The 19,459-nt window shown below is 46.3% G+C and overlaps 1 protein-coding gene across 4 annotated transcripts in view; it reads right to left on the bottom strand.

The window, feature by feature from the left end:
- Window positions 1-5,673: 5,673 nt before the first annotated feature.
- LOC144155851 (uncharacterized) overlaps window positions 5,674-19,459 on the bottom strand; it is a 1,021,707-nt gene continuing 1,007,921 nt past the window's right edge. Inside the window, exon 9 of one of the 4 annotated variants that reach the window (XR_013319655.1) lies at window positions 5,674-5,944. The gene's annotated coding sequence lies outside the window, so the exon portion shown is untranslated. The remainder of the gene's footprint in view (window positions 5,945-19,459) is intronic. The other 3 variants (XR_013319657.1, XR_013319656.1, XR_013319658.1) reach the window with 3 other exon arrangements.

Raw genomic sequence — 19,459 nt, 5'->3', positions numbered from 1 at the left:
AAGGGGCGGGCAACTTGGCAGCTCTTGCAAAGCCTTCAGACGCACAACTGATCTTTTTCCTGGCCTTCCGGATGGGCAAGGAATAGTGAGACAGACGACATGAGATCAGAAACACAGCCGGTTCATTTTCGTTTCTGGACAGCTCGTATGCTTGTCTCAATTCTGGGGTAAACGAGAGTCAAATCTGTGTGAGTTAATGACTGCTTTTTATAAGTGCCAACTCTGTTCACCCGGTTATGCATCTGTGCTCCACCCGGTTACGATAAAGGTCACAGAGCACGATGCTTTGATGAAAAAGGAGGTACACTTTATTACATTTCACAGTGCTGAGCTCCTTGGCAGAGTTGCCTCACGGCCATTGCCTTCACGTAAAAACTAGTGACTTGCTCCTTATAGCTCTTTAATGTCAGACCAAAAACGCTTTCCTCCTCCTCTTGCCTTTGCTAATTTCAGTTCTTGTTCACTGCAGTTGCAGAATGCCGCTTATAGGGCGTCCTGGAGGTAAACAATGGAAGTGAAATATGTATTGACGGGGATCAAATTTGCAAGAGTCGACTGTATTTCATCAATTTCGAAGATTTTCCTTTTTTGGGGTCTATTTACCCACCGCATTTATACATTTGAGCAAAGCTCAGTATAGTTCATTTTTATTGGTGCGTGTTTTTTTTTTTTTTTTTTTTTTTTTGCTCTTTTTTTTTTTTTTTTTTTTTTTTTTGCTTTCTCGGCCCTTGCCTGTCCCTGTGATTTTTCTGTGTGGCATTGAGGTTTTGGTGCATTATAGTACTGCTTTGTTTGTGATATTAGTTCTTTCTTGTTTTTTGTTTTTCCCGGCAGAGGTTACAAGCTAGTTCTAGGTTTAGCTAAGAGGTAGTTGTTGAAATGTTGTCCATGTCAATTTCCTGTGATACGATATACATAGTACAAACACATGGAGAGCTCTTTCTGCCTGACATCGTCTTCCCACTCTATGTACTGCAGCACAAATGAAAATTCACTGCCCACTTGTTAATGTCTCAACCTGGTGACATCAATGTCTGCTAAATATAAAGCCAGTCACGGAAGAAAAGTATTTTGTGTAAGCCAGTACCTAGGTTGTCTGTGTGGTGTGTGCACTCTTTTGTGCTCACCACGAAATCCATAGTCTACTTCAAGCAAATAAAACCTGGTCATCTGCCTAGGCTTCGTTAAAAAATAAAGCAATTACAATACTGTGTTGTGCTATGGTGGCTTTGAGAAATATATCTTTCTTGTCAGTGCACTACTGTCTGTGTGTCTTATTTCATGCATGGCCATTATGGCGCACCATCTGCGGGTTTGCTTTATTACGACCTGCATTCACTTTTTTGTGAACAAGATATGTTGTTATGAATGTTTTTCTTGTCAGAATATCATGTACAGCCACAGTTTAGCACTTTTAAAACAAGCAAAGTGCCACTGGCGCAGATCGCAGACCAGAAGTATTTTGAAGTTTGGGGGGGTTCAAGACAATCAATGATGATTATGGTGGTGGTGGTGATGATTATCTTGTAGTTCTAGAAACTGAGTTTATTATTATTTTTTTTTCCCCTTCTGAAAATGATAGTTTTTCCTCACAGAGGTCGGCCCTGCCTTTTCCAACTTACTCTTGAATCAAGCACAATTTATTTGCTGTTGCAGCTTTCTAGCCACTACATAGTCTAAACACATAAACACCCTACGTAGTCTGATAATTAAAGGTATTATTATTTGGTTACGGAACAGCTACTGCACTCTCTGCACAATTCTGCAGAGGTGAACTTGCAGTTCACCTTGACGCGTGATACAATCGTCATCATGAGTAAAAAAATTGTTGAGAAAGAAAATGGTTTGCTCCTCCTTACAGGAACACCAAAACTCTGGCTACAAAAGTTACAAAAAAAAATTTAAAGAAGGTGAAGTGGGAATTCAGTAAAAGCTAACCTTTGCAGGTGGGTCGTACGTTCTGGTAAAATGACTCGGTGGTATTGAGCCTCGTGTTTTGCACCACACCAGCCAGTTTTTTTGTTGTTTCAGTGCCATGTTTTCCCCAACTGTGCCACGACCGGGGGGTGGGGCTGAGCCCCTCCTTTTTGACAACAGGGTGGCTCGAGAGCCCCCTGACCCCTGCCTTCCGAAGCCCCTGCCACAGAGGGAAGGTGTAGAAAAGGTGTGATGTAAGTGTGTGGTGCCAAATGGGAAAACAAATGTGCCCTTACCATGAGGTGTATATGTAGCGGGCTTCGTGTATTGCTTTAAACATTTCAGGCGTCACTTATAGGCATGCATTTTACTATAACATTACCATGCATTGAGTGAAAATAGTTGGTTTCTTCTACTTGCCCACCCAGTGAAGATTCTGAGCAGCCCCTGGGCAGCCAAATACTGTAATCGCAATAAAAATTCTATCGGCAAAAAAAAAAAAAAAAAAAAAATGAAGGTGCTTTGGCGCAGTTCTGAGCATTCCAAAATGACAAGACCTAGTGGTTAAGGTGCACAAGTTATTTGAGGGCAGGAATGTCCTTCGGGGAAAGCACTGATATTTCTTCGAAAAGCACAAGCTTCTCAAAATTTGGCACAGATAGCCTAAGAAGGAAATCCAATACACCTAAAAGATTTGCATGAACTCTTTACGGGGCTTTCATAATTGTGGCCGTAAGGTCAATGATGGGAGCCATTTCAGAGAAGGCTTTGACATTAATGTGCAAGTAGTTGTTACACCCTTCAACGATTCCTTGTATGTGGAAATTGATTTTTAGAGGCTAGGAAATCAGATGGGAAGATTTTACGGAATTGTGGAAGCCAGACACTGCGGTTGTGTAGGCTATTTGAAGCTTGTTCTTGCTGTAATGACCCGCAGCGTCTCACTGGAACTAAGTATTTGCAACCTAAGTATTTTCAAGCCAACGTAGGACCTCATCTTGCAGTACAAAACAGAGGGCCTGGGGACACTAAAAGCAGTGAGGATGTAACTACAGTCAAAAGCCTATTTAACGAAACCCAGTTTAACGAAAGTCCAGTTTTAACAAAGATATCCCGATCCTCCCTCAGACGGCCACAGAGCCCAATGCTTTGACTAACTCGAAATAATGAAACCGACACCATGATCTGTCCCGGTTTAATGCACCTTTTCTCAAAAAAATGCAGCTCAGAAAGTAAATTTTTCGTCGATCCTATAGAGAACGCCTCAAAATTGATTCATGGCGTGCCAAAGATAACATCGCGGGGCACTTTGTCCCACTCTTACGAAACTGCACAGTGCGAAACTGAAGTTCTAATTTTGAGTTGAATTCACCAGATGGCGCCAACGGTAAGAAAAAGTTTTGTTCACACGTCATAGCACTGCCGCTGTCCCAATTCGGTCTTCTGCGGTCGGATATTGAAGACGCAGTGGACACACTGCAAACTTACGAGAAGTCCATGCAGTCATCGCTTACAAAGCGCATGCTAGCAATTAAAGATCACCAACTTCTTTGGTGGGAAATATATTTATAGACTTGCTGTGTTTGTTCTTGTTTAGATAACAAATTTCATGGTCTCTTTTCATACGCGCAGGCCGCAAGTTATTGTCGGAGCACGAAGCCGCCTAAGTTTGCTGGATGCCACTACAGTATATAATCGAACAAAATAATTTGCTGTCCCCTCGACTTCGTTAGATTGACTTTTGACTGTATTTTTATTCCGAATACCAGGTGTCTCGGTACTAATCTACAGGTTGCATTGTGCCAATGTAATTTATGCTAATGGTGAGGATTTAATCTGATGGAGATAAACTGAAAGCTGTTAGGACTTGTTCAAACTGTGTTCTGGAACAACTGTGTATGTTGGTTCTCACTGGTAGTCAAACTTGAAATGCAGTGCAAATTGATAAGTATTTCGAGACGCAAAAATTAGACGTCTGATTTTTTAAAGTAAGGCCCTTTTGCACATTGCACTGCTGGTAAAGGGGACTGACTAACGGAACAGGTTTGCCTGGTCTCTTCACATTCTGGGACCTTACTGCATTTTCCCAAATAGCCCCACGCTGCTTATGTGCATCAGTTTCACCCAGTTTTATAGTTTGCATTATGAAGTGGTTCTTTTCTGGTATAAATTCTTGCCCTCTGCTTGAGTACATACTGTGTAATAGCTACAGCTATTCAGTGTATAGGAAAGTACTGCATCATATGCTGACTGGACACCTCCCCCCCCCAAAAAAAAAAAACTAATATGGTCTGGGCTTACATCACAATTAGATATTTTGCAGTCCATTAAAATATGGGTTGTTCTATGCATGAACCCTTTGCCGGGAAAGCGGTATGTTGAATACCTCTGGGAGGGAGAAAGAAATAGTAATGATAGAAATCACAACCGACACTAAGTATACCCACTCCTGCCTTCTTTATAAGCCCCTGAAGGGAGAGTGTAGTGTGTCACATGTGTGGATGCTGTTGCAGGATGCCAACCATTGTTACAGGGTGGTGAGTTGAAGCTTCAGGTAAGTGGGCACGTGAATCCTTGCAGCCAGGGCAGTACCACAGCATGTGTTCAACTTTCGGGCATACTCCCCTCATGCACTTGGAACAGTTAATCACGTTCACATCCATGCTGAGACTCGCCTTCCTCGCTGTCCTGAGCAGTGTCACGTCTTCATCGTTGATGAGTGCAGCTCCCGCAAATTCCCCATGAATGGGGACCCGAGCTGTGCCCGGCAAACCTTGTAACATTGGATGCTTCTTGGTAGAGGCTGCCGAAAGGAGTGCCTCCACTTTCGCCTAGCTGCACTAATCGAGGCTGTTGGATCTGGGTTGTCAGTGTGGGCGTGGTCAAGATGGGTTGCCATCCTCACCTCAAGAGTGTCCGTACAGCACTAAGCTTGCTATTTTTTATGCGATAGCCAAGCATTCCCAAACTGGAGAAGCTGCAGAGGTGTTTCATTGTCTCTCTGCTATCCATGTAGATGACCACACACTCTCCTGTTGGCCACAGTCCCCGACATGTCGCCTCCCACATATGTCGCAGCCAGCTTGCCCCTCTAATAAGTGGTATCCCAGATAGTGCGGCTGAATGTCACACTGAAGCTGCAACAGGCCACTTCCTCACTTCACCCACTTTATGACGTACATGAGGACCTAGACCACCTCATATGTGAATGTGTGCGATTTGCAGATCCGAGAATGGCCCTCATGGTGTTCTTGGGCCAGAGATCGTCTCTGTGAGATCGGTACTTAGCGGCGTGTCAGGCCACTTGTCGAATCTTAAATGCACATCCCGTGCGACCAAGGCTCTGTTGACTTTCCTGCAAAGCCCAGGACTGGACCAGTGTCTTTAAATAACTAGGCTAACCTCACCAGTTTCATTAAAGACTTTTCTCTCACTCTCTTTGCAGTCTGCAAGACCTGTACACCTACAGGATGCCTTGCACAAACACTGCCCCCGAGCATTTCATTTCAAACTGGCTGCATGCAGTGGAAGCTACAAATTGTTCAACTTTATTATTTTCAGGTGTATTTGGTTCTTTCCTTGTACCAAGGTTCTTGCAGTTCAGTCTGTCTGGAAAGTTTTTCGATTCCAGGTGACCGTGCTCTTGTATCTCCAGGCATAGACATTCATCCACTGCTTCTAGTCTGAGCCGTTATGGACCAAGACAAATCTGGTGCATTGAACATGTATGGTCTTATTCTGTAAGCTTTAGTTGCACATGAATGGTCTTAGTCCGTAAGTCATCAGCAGAAGAGTCGCACAGCATGCTTTCCAGTTATTTGCAGGAAGTGCTACCTGTCCATGCTGTGTCATAGCATAACACATGTACCTGGAATGACCGGTTGAAATGTTTATTGATCATGTAATTGGGTGCAATTAACTCTCCCCTTCAAGGAAAGAGAAGCAGAATGCCACTGATTCTTGGAAATGTAATTACAACATGAAGTGCTTCCTCTGCTCGGTTGGCTGGCTGGATGTGCCGTGGACCCTGGAAAGAAAATAGCAGACCTTAAGGTGGTGCAAGCAGACACATCAGTGGGCACATGAAAAAGCACTGCAACAAAAAGGTGTCCACAGAAAATTTCCAAAGCACCACAAGTCATACCTATATAGCCTTCGAAATATAATGAAAAAAATAGTATGCTATCTTCTGAACAAAATAAAAAAAATGCAGCAATGAAAAATATGTTTCATTAGAAGGCATTTCTAAATTAACATTGCAAACAATCAGTTAGCTTCTCCACTGAACTTGTATTATTTTATATTTGCTAGTTCCTCAGATGCCCTAAGAGAGGGTATTGCATGAGGGGTGCACAGTCTTTGCAAAGAATGGTTTTAGTGGCTGATTTTAAGTTGCTGGCACTAGGATGGTGCACGACATCAATGACGACATCGTTCCAGTTTATGGCTGCTTACAGGAAAAAAGAACACGGATGTGAAGGAGTTTTGGTGTGTGGCGGGTAAAGCGCTGCATGCATTTTTACTTGGCTACGTGATGAGTGGCAGTGAACATGCGTAACGATGAAGTTACCGAGCATTCAGGGTTGAATTTTTGATAAAGACGTAACCGAACCACTGTTCATCTTATTTCAAGATTAGGTAGGCTTTCGATGTAAGTTCTTTGACGCTAGTGTAATACATCTGAAAATAAGCATCTTAACTGATTTAATGTATTTTTAGAAGACAGAACTGCAGAAAAGACAGAACTGTCTCAAATTGCACATGCATATTCAAGTTCGGGCTTAGGCAAGATAGGCCAATATTTTTGCTGGAACAGAGCGAGTCCTAATAAGGCTAAATAAGTAGCCAAGGTCACGATGAGTTTAATTTTTGTTTGTTGTATGCATTATCTGTGCTGGCTGTCCAGGGCAGATTGTGCAAAAAGGTATAATGCCTAGGCTTTTGTAGGAGATGGATGATAGAAATGTACACCATTGGTGGCATTCTGAATGGGCATGCCGTCTGCGATCGAATCAGCGTTTTTCTTTAACGTTTAAAGTCATAGGCCGTTTTTCGCACCATTCCTTAGAATTTTCATGAGCATCCAACTTAAACACAGGCCCATTGTATTTTACTTAAAACCAAGGTTGTCTGCAGCCTAGATATGACGGGGGGTCAAAACCACACCGCCACTTCTGCGCGCGTACGCAGCTGTGACGAAACGCAGATCGCGGTGAACCTGAAGGCTTACTTTCCAGGGGCTTGTATATTGAGCAACTAAAAGCCCGATTGCGAAGAGGTGCAAAGCAAATAATGCGCTGATATAACAAAAAAAAAATGTATTGCAGCCTTGATAATCGGTAGGCCGCCGGTTAGAAATGTCGAATTCCTACTTCGCGAACACAAACCCCACCGCAGCCGTTTTTGCTCTGAATTACCGAGCTAGACTCTGTACAACGTGAAATGAATATGTTGTTTTTCGTCTTCAAGTGATAGAAAATGGTGTTTTTACCGGCCAGACGCGCGAACGTTCCCTCCACGCACATTCCCTCCACGCGATGTGTACACTACGCAAAAGCACGCGGCTCGAAGCGGTCGCCGCTCGTTTCGGGTTCGTCAAACTGGCCGGATTTTCCGGTCGTTACACATTGTAGCCAACACGTGGCTGCAATAACGTCAAGAGAACAAAATTATACGAAATACAAGCTAGAATGTGAGAGTAAAAACTTCATATGAAAGGGCAACGACAGTCAAATGTGAAAACTAAAGTTTGTAATCAGCTGACGGGCGCGTACTTGCGCAAAATGTAAAGTTACCATTTTTAGGCCGTAGATGAAAACGCTAAACGTTCTTCTACGTCATGCTTTGCATTAGATCGCATAAATCTTTACGATCATTATAAAAGTTTAAATAGGTACGGTAACTATAGGCAGCTGCGATTGGCCGCCCGCATGGTGACGCTGGCGGCTGCAGCTGCGGCGCTCAGTCGAACGCGCATGGCAAGGCGCGCATTTCGTCCGTTCGACGAAATATGACCCGACATAAAAGCCACAAAGCGACCACCAAAAGTTCAAAAAAAAAAAAAATAACGGAAACACGTCTTTGACACTATCTTTTACAGGAGTCAGAATGAGGGTGCAACAGTGTGCGCATAATTGTAATTTCCAAGCGTCAGAGTTGGGCGAAGCAGTGAACGACGCGTATGCGCTGGGGTCCAGTGGGCGATGAACTTCTTCAGGAAGCGAAAACTAGACCAACTCGCGCTGCTAGCCATTCGATTAGTAAAGAAAAAATAAAAGCTAAATGCACCACCATATGCGCTAAATAAAAAATAAACGCACTACTAGCAGTGCATTTGGACCCTGCGTGGTTGATGCAAGCTTGATTTACTTGGTTATTTGAGTTAAATATTTCGACGTTGCAGGTTCATTTTGAGGTAAGATGATTTCTGCGTTCGGTGTAGCTGTGCACGCGAAATGCCTGAAAGTTATTTTATTTTCGTTTCCGCGCACCCCTGCGTCTCGAAATGTGAAGATTCAAATATATATATAACATAAAATTTTAGTAGTCTTAGTAAAATTGACTATGACCGTTAGATGACACCGGCCTGGATATTTATAAGCTCTAGACTTCTAGTGCATAGGAGCTGTGGAGTGACCTTTTCCCATATGTGACGGTGATGCGTGATAGGATAGGTTAGGGTTCTCAGTGAAATAGCATGCCCCGCCTAGCGCCCCTGTAAAGGGTGCACCACTGCACAGCGACTAGTGCTACGGTGAAGCATGGGCGAGCATCCCGGTGGTTCCGAAACGGCCATGCGCTCAAGCTGTTATGTACACAGGCACTAAGGGTTGCGTAAAAACTTGAATTAGTGACAGCGCCTGCGAACCACCCCAAATGCATGCTGGCACGGCATGAACCTGGGTTGCTAAATTTACCAGGAACGGCTAGCTGTTCGCTAGCCGCGTAGTGCTGGATGTTCGCTCAAGATGCTGTGCAGCCGACGCGTCGCAGTGGCAGTAGGGGCAGCTTTTCGCGTTGGCCCAAGAAATGCCCGGACAAATAGACGGCTGGCTCTCGATACCCAGGAGCTGTCGGATGTTGCGACAGTTGAAAGGGACCATGAAAAACACACGCATATCATTATTTTATTTGGGAGAAATACGCTTCGATAATTCACTCAATTTCATTACGGCACCGACAGACGTCGTTTTAACCAAAGAAGACCACAAGTATTGACATACTTTGAAATTTCCCGCTATACGTCATCAACGACGTCATTGGGGAAGTACCAAAAGCAGGGAAATTCCCGTGTTATATCCATACTGGCATTGAAGTGGTGCGATCAAACGGAACTAGAGGCTCCAAATGTCCCAGACAGTCATTGACGGCGACTCTCGGCAGCCGCCAGTCGAGTAAGCTAGCTCCTGTGACGCCATAGTTGGAGCATAAGAAAATGGCTAATGAGCCACCTATTAATCTGTTTTAGATGCAAGGCATCTCATGCTCGCCTCTCTGTCCTTCCTGCGTCTGTCCTGCGTTGTCCGCACAGCTGCGCCTCTCCTCCTCTCCTCTCTCCGATAGCGAACACTCTCTCCCAAACAGCTGCGGGTTGGCGCAGCGCGCTCTCACTCCGTTGCTAGGCGCCGGTGGGCGGCGCTGCGCGCGCTGCGCATGTGCAGTACTCTCTCTCTCCGCGCTCTCCTCTCCTTCGGCATGCCGCGCTCCGACGGTCTCAGTCGACCAGGGCTGCGAACTCTAGGGAAATTTCCCTAGATCTAGGGGATTTGGGTTGTATTTAGGGAAAAAAGATAAATTTATCAAAATCTAGGGAAATTTTTGCTTCCACATGGACTTATGCCTTCAGTCGTGTAATGGTGTCCTTTGTTAAATTTAACATTTAACATTTTTTTATGTAGTATGCATTTCAGTTTCTCAATTAAGCGCCGATATCTATTCCCCATTAATGTGCATCGAGCGAAGCTATCACTCCTACGTTTGACACTGCTGGTTTAAATAGCAAAAGAGCATGATTGATGAAGTTCATAAACTTGCTCGCTCGAATATCTCATGCACTGTGCATCATCTGTGCTTGTTCCTACTATCCTTCTTTTATATATACTTGGATGCGATTACAAGTGCTCTGTGTCGTAGTAAAAGATTTTTGTGTTTTGCATTGAATTGCGGTATTCTTGATTATGTTATTTTTATAATTTAACACGTCTTCGGCTTATATACAAGGCGCTGTAACACGTAGTGCTTCTTAGAATGTTGTATCGTTGTGTGTGCTCCGAGCGATTGCTTTTACTTTCTAGGTAATTTTTATACGTATTATTCACTATTAAATGCCCCCCCCCCCTACACGTAATGACCCTCTATTGCTTTTGTGGTTTGATTAAATAATATATTTAAAGCGTTACAAATTGTGCTCCAACATTTTTTCACCTTCATCTCAGTTACTTCAAAAATGGTTTCAAACGAATTCATAATTATGCCTTAGAACTAAATTGGGCAGTCATATCGCATAACTAGAACCTGATATATGAAAGCAAACACCTGATAACCACATTCAGCATAAATTTAGGGAAATCTAGGGATTTTTTTCATCTGAGGTAGGGGAAAAGTGGCTTCGCAGGTTGGCAGCCCTGCAGTCGACGGTCGTCCTCGTTACGCCTGCACTCTCTCGCAGTACTCGACGATTGTTTGATGCAATCTTCGAGCCCCTAAGTGTGCACTTTACGGACCACAAGGCACTCATTCTCGTCTGCAATAAAGACCGTACCTGAGCATACGTGTACTGCATGTGCATTGCATGGTGAAAATGGAAAATTACGCCCACCTCCCCTTCGCGTGAGAATCCCTTCTATCATCACCAGCCTATCTACGCCCACTGCAGGGCAAAGGCCTCTCCCATTATTCTCCAATTATCTCGGTCCTGTGCCAACTGTGACCAATTTATCCCCGCAAACTTCTTGATCTCATCTGCCCATCTAACTTTCTGCCGCCCCCTGCAACGCTTGCCTTCCCTAGGGATCCACTCTGTTACCCTTAATGACCAGCGGTTATCTTGCCTTCGCATTACATGCCCTGCCCACGTCCATTTGTTCTTCTTAATTTCTACTAATATGTCTTTAACACCAGTTTGCTGCCTGACCCACTCCGCTCTCTTCTTGTCCCTTAATGTTACACCTATCATTTTCCGCTCCATTGCCCGCTGAGTCGTTCTCAATTTAAGTTGAACCCTCTTAGTGAGCCTCCAAGTTTCTGCCCCGTAGGTGAGTACCGGTAAGATGCAGCTGTCATACACTTTCTTCTTCAGCGACAATGGTAGGCTGCTATTCATTATCTGAGAATGTCTGCCATATGCACCCCACCCCATTCTGATCCTTCTAATTATCTCTGCCTCGTGGTTGGGATCTGGGGTCACAACTTGGCCTAAGTAGATATATTCGCTTACCACTTCCACTGCCTCACCACCTATGTCAAACTGCTGTGCTGTCCCGAGGTTATTGATCATTACTTTAGTTTTCTGCATATTAATTTTCAGGCCCACAGTTCTACTCTGTTCGCCCAGTGCGGAAAGCATGCTTTGCAATTCGTCCCCCGAGTTACTTAGCAAGGCAACGTCATCAGCAAATCTGAGGTTACTGAGGTATTCTCCATTAACCCTTACTCCCACCTGTTCCCAATCCAACGTTCTGGATACTTCTTGTAAGCATGCTGTGAATAACATTGGAGAGATTGTGTCTCCTTGTCTGACCCCCTTCCTTATAGGTATTTTACTGCTCTCCCTATGGAGGATGATGGTAGCTGTAGACCCATTGTAGATATCCTATAGTATTCTTACATAATGCTCATCTACCCCCTGGTTCCGTAATGCCTGAATGACTGCTAGGGTTTCGACCGAGTCAAATGCTTTCTCATAATCTATGAAGGCTATATATAGGGGTTCGGTATACTCAGCGCACTTTTCTATCACCTGATTGATCGTGTGAATATGGTCCATTGTTGAATAACCTTTACGGAACCCTGCTTGTTCTTAAGGTTGACTGAAATCTAAGGTTGCAGAGATTCGGTTAGCGATTACCTTGGTAAATACCTTGTAGACGACTGACAGTAAGCTGATCGGCTTATAATTTTTCAAGTCCTTCATGTCGCCTTTCTTATGGATTAGGATGATGTTCGCGTTCTTCCAAGATTCCGGTACCATTGCGGTCATTAGGCATTGCGTATACAGGTTTGCCAGTTTTTCAAGTACAATTTCTCCGCCATCAAGAGGTCTGCTGTTATCTGACCCTCACCGGGTGCTTTGCCCCCTTTCATTTCTTTCAAAGCCTTCCTTACTTCCTCGGTCGTTACTGGTGGGATGTCTATCTCATCTGAACTACTGTCTCGTTCGGCATTGTCCTGTATGTCCCGGCTGCTGTACAGATCCCTATAGAACTCCTCGGCCACTGTGACTATTTTATCCCTATTTATGATGACATTGCCTTGCTTATCCTTAAGTGCATTCATCTGATTTTTCCCCACGCCAAGACGTCTCTTCACTGCTTTCAGGCTACCTCCGTTCTCTACAGCGTATTCAATCCTCTCCATATTATACTTCCGTATGTCAGCTGTCTTACGCTTATTGATTAACTTCGAGAGCTCGGCTAGTTCTATTCTGTCAGCTGCGGTAGAGATTCTCATGGTTTGCCGTTTCCTGATGAGATCTTTCGTCTCCTGTGAAAGTTTACCAGTATCCTGCCTAGCCATAGTGCCCCCGACTTCTACTGCACACTCCGTGATAACGCGTGTAAGGTTGTCGCTGGCTTCCTGTGTCGTAAGCTCGGCTTCCTCGTTAAGGGCGGAATATCGGTTCTGCAGCGCGATCCTGAATTCTTCTTCTTCTTCTTCCTTCCATCCCTTCTATAAGCGTAATCAATACGATGGAAAACACCAATGGAACCCCCCATGAGATGCGTTGCATCACACCAGGGTTCTCGCCTGTTTCGCATTCGCATCTGGGCCCAGAAAAGCGTCCATCCATGCTTCGCATGATTCCATGCATCGCATCTATTGTTGGCAATTTCGAGATAAGCGGAGTTTCGAGTTATGAGAAATGCCGAAAAGTTGTGGCCAGTTCACTGAATAAGAGCTAATGCTGGTAACAAAAGCTATATTGCACAGGGTAGCTTTCGTAGTAAAGGCAAGAAAGTTCGCAAAAGATGCGAATTTTTGTTATTGCGGAAGAAAGAACTCCGTGATGCTCGCCTGTTTCGCATTCGCATCTGGGCCCAGAAAAGCGTCCATCCATGCTTCGCACGATTCCATGCATCGCATCTATTGTTGGTCGCCCCAACTACATTCTACCTTGTTGCAAAGCGGGTGCAGCATCATTGTTGTTTTTGTCATTGTAGGCACTTCTCGAGACTCCTCTTCATCCTTATGATCAGCTGCATCGTCCACAGCTCTAATAACGAGGAAGGCGTCGGCATCGAAAGCTTCGCATTAAAAGGCAGCAAGTCACTTCATGGTGACTGTGCCCTCTCCACGAGGCAACGATGGCACGCACGATTCTATGCCTTTTATTCATCGATGAAATAAGCAGTATACATATAAATCTTGTTGGGAATCGGTGATAATAGGTGAGTGCACGAGGTGAGAGGTGGGTTTTTGAGCGGATGCCGCGTTCGAACTAATTTTAAGTGCGAATGCACTTCTTAAGCGAGCCTGAAGCGTCCGCCGCCGTCCGCATTCCGCCGCCGTCCGCATAGCAACAGCTGCGGGTGCGCGCGCTCCTCGTCTTCCTTGGCAACGGGGGGAGATGGGCGCGCGCTGCCTGGCCGCTGACATGGCACATACCCACGTGGGGGATTGGCCAGGAATCTCCTCGTCTTCCTTGGCAACGGGGGGAGATGGGCGCGCGCTGCCTGGCCGCTGACATGGCACATACCCACGTGGGGGATTGGCCAGGAATCGGGCGTGAGAAGGGCTAATGCACCCGCTTAAAGGAGTACTGACACGAAATTTCAAAGCTGAGATCCGCTCTAGCAATGAAGTACAACGACAACACAAATAGGTGTCTGTGCATGGCACATACCCACGTGGGGGATTGGCCAGGAATCGGGCGTGAGAAGGGCTAATGCACCCGCTTAAAGGAGTACTGACACGAAATTTCAAAGCTGAGATACGCTCTAGCAATCAAGTACAACGACAACACAAATAGGTGTCTGTGAATAAATGCATCTTTCTTTCTTTGTAGTTGTGTGTGTGTGTGTGATCTCTCTTTCGCGAACATTACCGAACCGCGCAAATTCAACTCCTGCATTCGCACTTTCACATTCTTCCCCTCGGGGAAATGCGGGGAATTTTTTTTAGAACGTCGTGCCGCTACACCTCAGACCCTTGCTGATCACGGAAAACTAATAAATCAGTCATGTCTAGCCTATGACCTTTCGGTAGCGGACACGAAAAAACAGACGCAGTTGGTTCACCGTCGTCACTGCACCCTCGTACCCGTACGTCTTCACTGACACCGCCGCCGTGTTAATCCTCTCTATCTTTCGTTTCGGCTATAAAGCAACCTCCACAGAACACCCCACTTACATTATTACAGATTCGCAATCGGCCATTCGAAGTTATTTTTCTAACCCAGAGATTGACATTCTCAAGAGCTATCCTTTTCCGCTTCTTTATTCTGGTGTGGGTACCTGACCACGCCAGCATGGACGGCAACGCAAGAGTAAACGCGCTGTCCCGAGATCTATTCCCGGGTCCGTCTATGCTCTTGCCAACCTCATGCCATCCTCCTCCATTTCGTCTCCGCGATGGCGCGACCCGTAAATTCACTCTAGTCTCCCGTCACTTCGCCCGCCAAGCATACTTTTCCAGACCCACGCGCCCAAACCGTTCTTCTCCGCCAGGCTCACATCCACCTCCTCCCAGCTCACCACATTTTACAGCGCATACATAAGGGCTCAGTTCTTCAAACCTGCCCTCCTTGCGGCGCATATCCCCCACTCCTACTGCGACTGCCACCACCCGAACCTTCCCCCTACCTCTTCCGCATCACCTTGTGGGACATTTGGCTGGCTCCCCTGCCCGGAAGAGACGTTCGGGTCGCCCAGGAGGCTCTCCTCCTTCATGTCCAAAGATTTCCCAGGACATTCTGCTATACTATGAAGACCGTGACGCCTCAGCCTCCACCGTTTAGCTGACCTAGACCTAGGTTGGTGACTGGGCAATAAATGTTTTATCTTTCTCTCTCTCTCTGTCTACCTGCCTGCTTCCCCGCCCGCCCGTCCATGGATCCATCCATCCATCCATCCATCCATCCATCCATCCATCCATCCATCCATCCATCCATCCATCCATCCATCCATCATCATCATCATCATCATCATCATCATCATCATCATCATCACCATCACCATCATCATCGTCGTCGTCGTCGTCGTCATCATCATCAGCCTATCTACGCCCACTGCAGGGCAAAGGCCTCTCCCATTATTCTCCAATTACCTCGGTCCTGTGTCAAGTGTGACCAATTTATCCCCACAAACTTCTTGATCTCATCTGCCCATCTAACTTTCTGCCGCCCCCTGCAACGCTTGCCTTCTCTAGGGATCCACTCTGTTACCCTTAATGACCAGCGGTTATCTTGCCTTCGCATTATATGCCCTGCCCACGTCCATTTGTTCTTCTTAATTTCTACTAATATGTCTTTAACACCAGTTTGCTCCCTAACCCACTCCGCTCTCTTCTTGCCCCTTAATGTTACACCTATCATTTTCCGCTCCATTGCACCCTGAGTCGTTCTCAATTTAAGTTGAACCCTCTTAGTGAGCCTCCAGGTTTCTGCCCCGTAAGGTGAGTACCGGTAAGATGCAGCTGTCATACACTTTCTTCTTCAGCGACAATGGTAGGCTGCTATTCATTATCTGCGAATGTCTGCCATATGCACCCCACCCCATTCTGATCCTTCTAATTATCTCTGTCTCATGGTTGGGATCTTGGTCACAACTTGGCCTAAGTAGATATATTCGCTTACCACTTCCACTGCCTCGTCACCTATCTCAAACCGCTGTGCTGCCCCGAGGTTATTGATCATTACTTTAGTTTTCTGCATATTAATTTTCAGGCCCACGGTTCTACTCTGTTCGTCCAGTGCGGAAAGCATGCTTTGCAATTCGTCCCCTGAGTTACTTAGCAAGGCAACGTCATCAGCAAATCTGAGGTTACTGAGGTATTCTCCATTAACCCTTACTCCCACCTCTTCCCAATCCAACGTTCTGAATACTTCTTGTAAACATGCTGTGAATACCATTGGAGAGATTGTGTCTCCTTGTCTGACATCCTTTTAGGTATTTTACTGCTCTCCCTATGGAGGATGATGGTAGCTGTGGACCCATTGTAGATATCCTCTAGTATTCTCAAATAATGCTCATCTGCCCCCTGGTTCCGTAATGCCTGAATGACTGCTAGGGTTTCGACCGAGTCAAATGCTTTCTCATAATGTATGAAGGCTATATATAGGGGTTCAGTATACTCAGCGCACTTCTATATCACCTGATTGATCGTCTGAATATGGTCCATTGTTGAATAACCTTTACGGAACCCTGCTTGTTCTTTAGGTTGACTGAAACCTAAGGTTGCAGAAATACTGTTAGCGATTACCTTGGTAAGTACCTTGTAGACGACTGACAGTAAGCTGATCGGCCTGTAATTTTTCAAGTGCTTCATGTCGCCTTTCTTATGGATTAGGATGATGTTCGCGTTCTTCCAAGATTCCGGTACACTTGCGGTCATTAGGCATTGCGTATACAGGTTTGCCAGTTTTTCAAGTGCAATTTCTCCGCCATCCGTCCGTCCATCCATCCATTTACCCATCAGTTCAATCCATCCATCCGTTCATCCATTCATCCATCCACCCACCCATCCATCCATCCATCCATCCATCCATCCATCCATCCATCCATCCATCCATCCATACACCCGTCCATCCATCCATCCATCCATCCATCCATCCATCCATCCATCCATCCATCCATCCATCCATCCATCCATCCATCCATCCATCCTTCCGTTCATCCATACATTTACCAATCCATCCATCCATCCATCCATCCATCCATCCATCCATCCATCCATCCACCCATCCATCCATCCAACCGTCCGTCCGGCCATACGTCCGTCCGTCCATCTATCCATCCGTCCGCCCGCCCGTCTGTCCATCCATCCATCCATCTGTCCATCCGCCCGTCCATCCATCCATCTGTCCGTCCATCCATCCATACGTCCATCCGTCCGTCCATCCGTCCATCCATCCATACGTCCATCCGTCCGTCCATCCGTCCATCCATCCATCTGTCCGTCCGTCCATCCATCCATTTATAGGTCCATCTGTCCGTCCGTTTGTCCATCTATCGATTCATCCGTCTGTCCATCCATCCATCCATCCATCCATCCATCCATCCATCCATCCATCCATCCATCCATACGTCCATCCATCCACCCATCCATCCGTCCATGCATCCATCCATCCAACCGTCCATCATTCCATCCGTCCGTCCGTCCGTCCATCCATCCGTCCATACACCCATACATCCGTCCATCCATCGATCTATCCGTCCACCCGTCCGTCCATCCATCTGTCCATCCATCCGTCCATCCATCCATCCAACCGTCCGTCCATACGTCCATCCATTCGTTCGTCTGTCCATCTATCCACACATCCATCCGTCTATCCATTTAACCGTCCATACGTCCATCCATCCATCCGTCGATCTATCCATCTGTTCGTCCATCCACTATCTGTCCATTCGTCCATCCATCCATACGTCCATCTGTCCATCCATCGATCCATCCGTCCGTCCATCCACCCATCTGTCCGTCCATCCGTCCATCCATCTGTCCGTCCATCCATCCATCTGTCCGTCCATCCGTCCATCCATCTGTACGTCCATCCGTCCATCCATCCATCCATTAACCTATCCATCCATCCATCCATCCATCCATCCATCCATCCATCCATCCATCCACCCATCCACCCATCCATCCAACCAACCGTCCGTCCGTCCATACGTACATCCGTCCGTCCACCCTGGCGCATCGCCGAGCCGGAGAAGTGAGTGCACGTGACAGGAGCAAGGGGGACGCTGGATGAATTTGTGCAAAAAGCTTCGCCCTATGTGATCTGGTCGGGGTATAGGCCACAAAGGAGCTTGTTCTGGTTATGAATGACTTCACTGCAATCTATACAAGCAGGATAATACGCGACTCCTGGATTTGGAGCACGAATTATGTCAGAAAGTTCAACAACCCATAAAAAATGGCCAATCTGGGGTTTCGGCGATATGGATGCTCAATGTTGAAGCGTACGGGCCTACGATCTAAATTTCTGTTTCTTCAAGAATTGGTTGATCAACATTGACAGCTGTCTCTCCACTTAATCATATTTTCCCTCGTTTGTCACCTTCCCTGCGCGTGCGTCATTTTCGAGCGTTGCTCTCGGTTATCTCCGTGGGCGGCGGTGATAATAGAAGGACACCTGTTTTCCCGTGAAACTTTCGGTTCTAGTGCGCGCCTTAACCGGTAGTCTAGCTGCCCCCTCTATCCACAACTTTGACAACCGAGTACTGACACCCGCATCAGTAAAACGACCGCACGGCGCATGGTCATTTTTCTTCCCGGCCTTCACTCTCAGTTTTATGGAAGAAATTAGCGGCAGTAACCGATGCGTATACGTGCTTTGTGCGGTCGCGGCTCTAAACGGGCTCTAATTTGGGAATTGGGGGGAAAAGAAAATACAGTGAAGCCCACTTATATCGAACACGGATATATCGAATTATTGCCTATATCGAACCCTTGTATAATTCTGAGAAAAATTACATGCCTTTGAAACTTTTTACATCGAACGCGATTTTGCTCACAATGGATATATCGAACTCTCCCGCGCCGAATTTCTGCTTTCCTGCAATAAATTGGCGCGCAGCAGTGGAGCGGGTGTCGCTTGCGACTCCCGCGCGAGCTTGAGAGCGTCCAGAACCGCCGTGGCCAAAGTAACGTTGGCCGTGGCAGACTGGACCAGCTCCACGCTTGTACGCCGTTGGCGCCGAAAGCGCCACATCGGGCGCTGCGGGCTGCGGTGTCACCGATCTTCATGTCCGCGCCACTCGCTGCCCGCACTTGCTCGGTTCGCTGGGTTCACCGTTATTCGCTTGTATCCAAGCTTGTCTCCGCTCTGTCGAAGACACCGAGAACTCCGTACCGCTTCCTAGCACGAGCGAAGCCGTCGCTGCCATGGCCCTACTACGGCGGAACTGCAGTGCCGCTGAGGGCAGCGGTCTTGTGCGTGTCGATTGTTTAGATACCGCGGAGCAAGCAGTCACCTGCAACGCGTTGCGCTCCAAGAAGCAGGCTACACTCACTTCCACCCCAATAAATGATTGTTTTCTTTCCGAGAAAGTGTCGTATCAATAGTGAACTGCAGGGTGGTAAGAGCTCAGCGTTAGCTCGTGACTCTGTAGGCAAGATTGCTCTCATACAAGTTTTTTTTTTTTTTTTTGCTTCACTTTCTATA

The sequence above is a fragment of the Haemaphysalis longicornis genome, unplaced genomic scaffold (genome assembly GCF_048455015.1).
Source record: "Haemaphysalis longicornis isolate Haplotype H1 unplaced genomic scaffold, Haemaphysalis longicornis Haplotype H1 scaffold_1, whole genome shotgun sequence".
Taxonomy (NCBI): domain Eukaryota; kingdom Metazoa; phylum Arthropoda; class Arachnida; order Ixodida; family Ixodidae; genus Haemaphysalis; species Haemaphysalis longicornis.
This window is presented reverse-complemented; position numbering and strand designations above follow the sequence as displayed.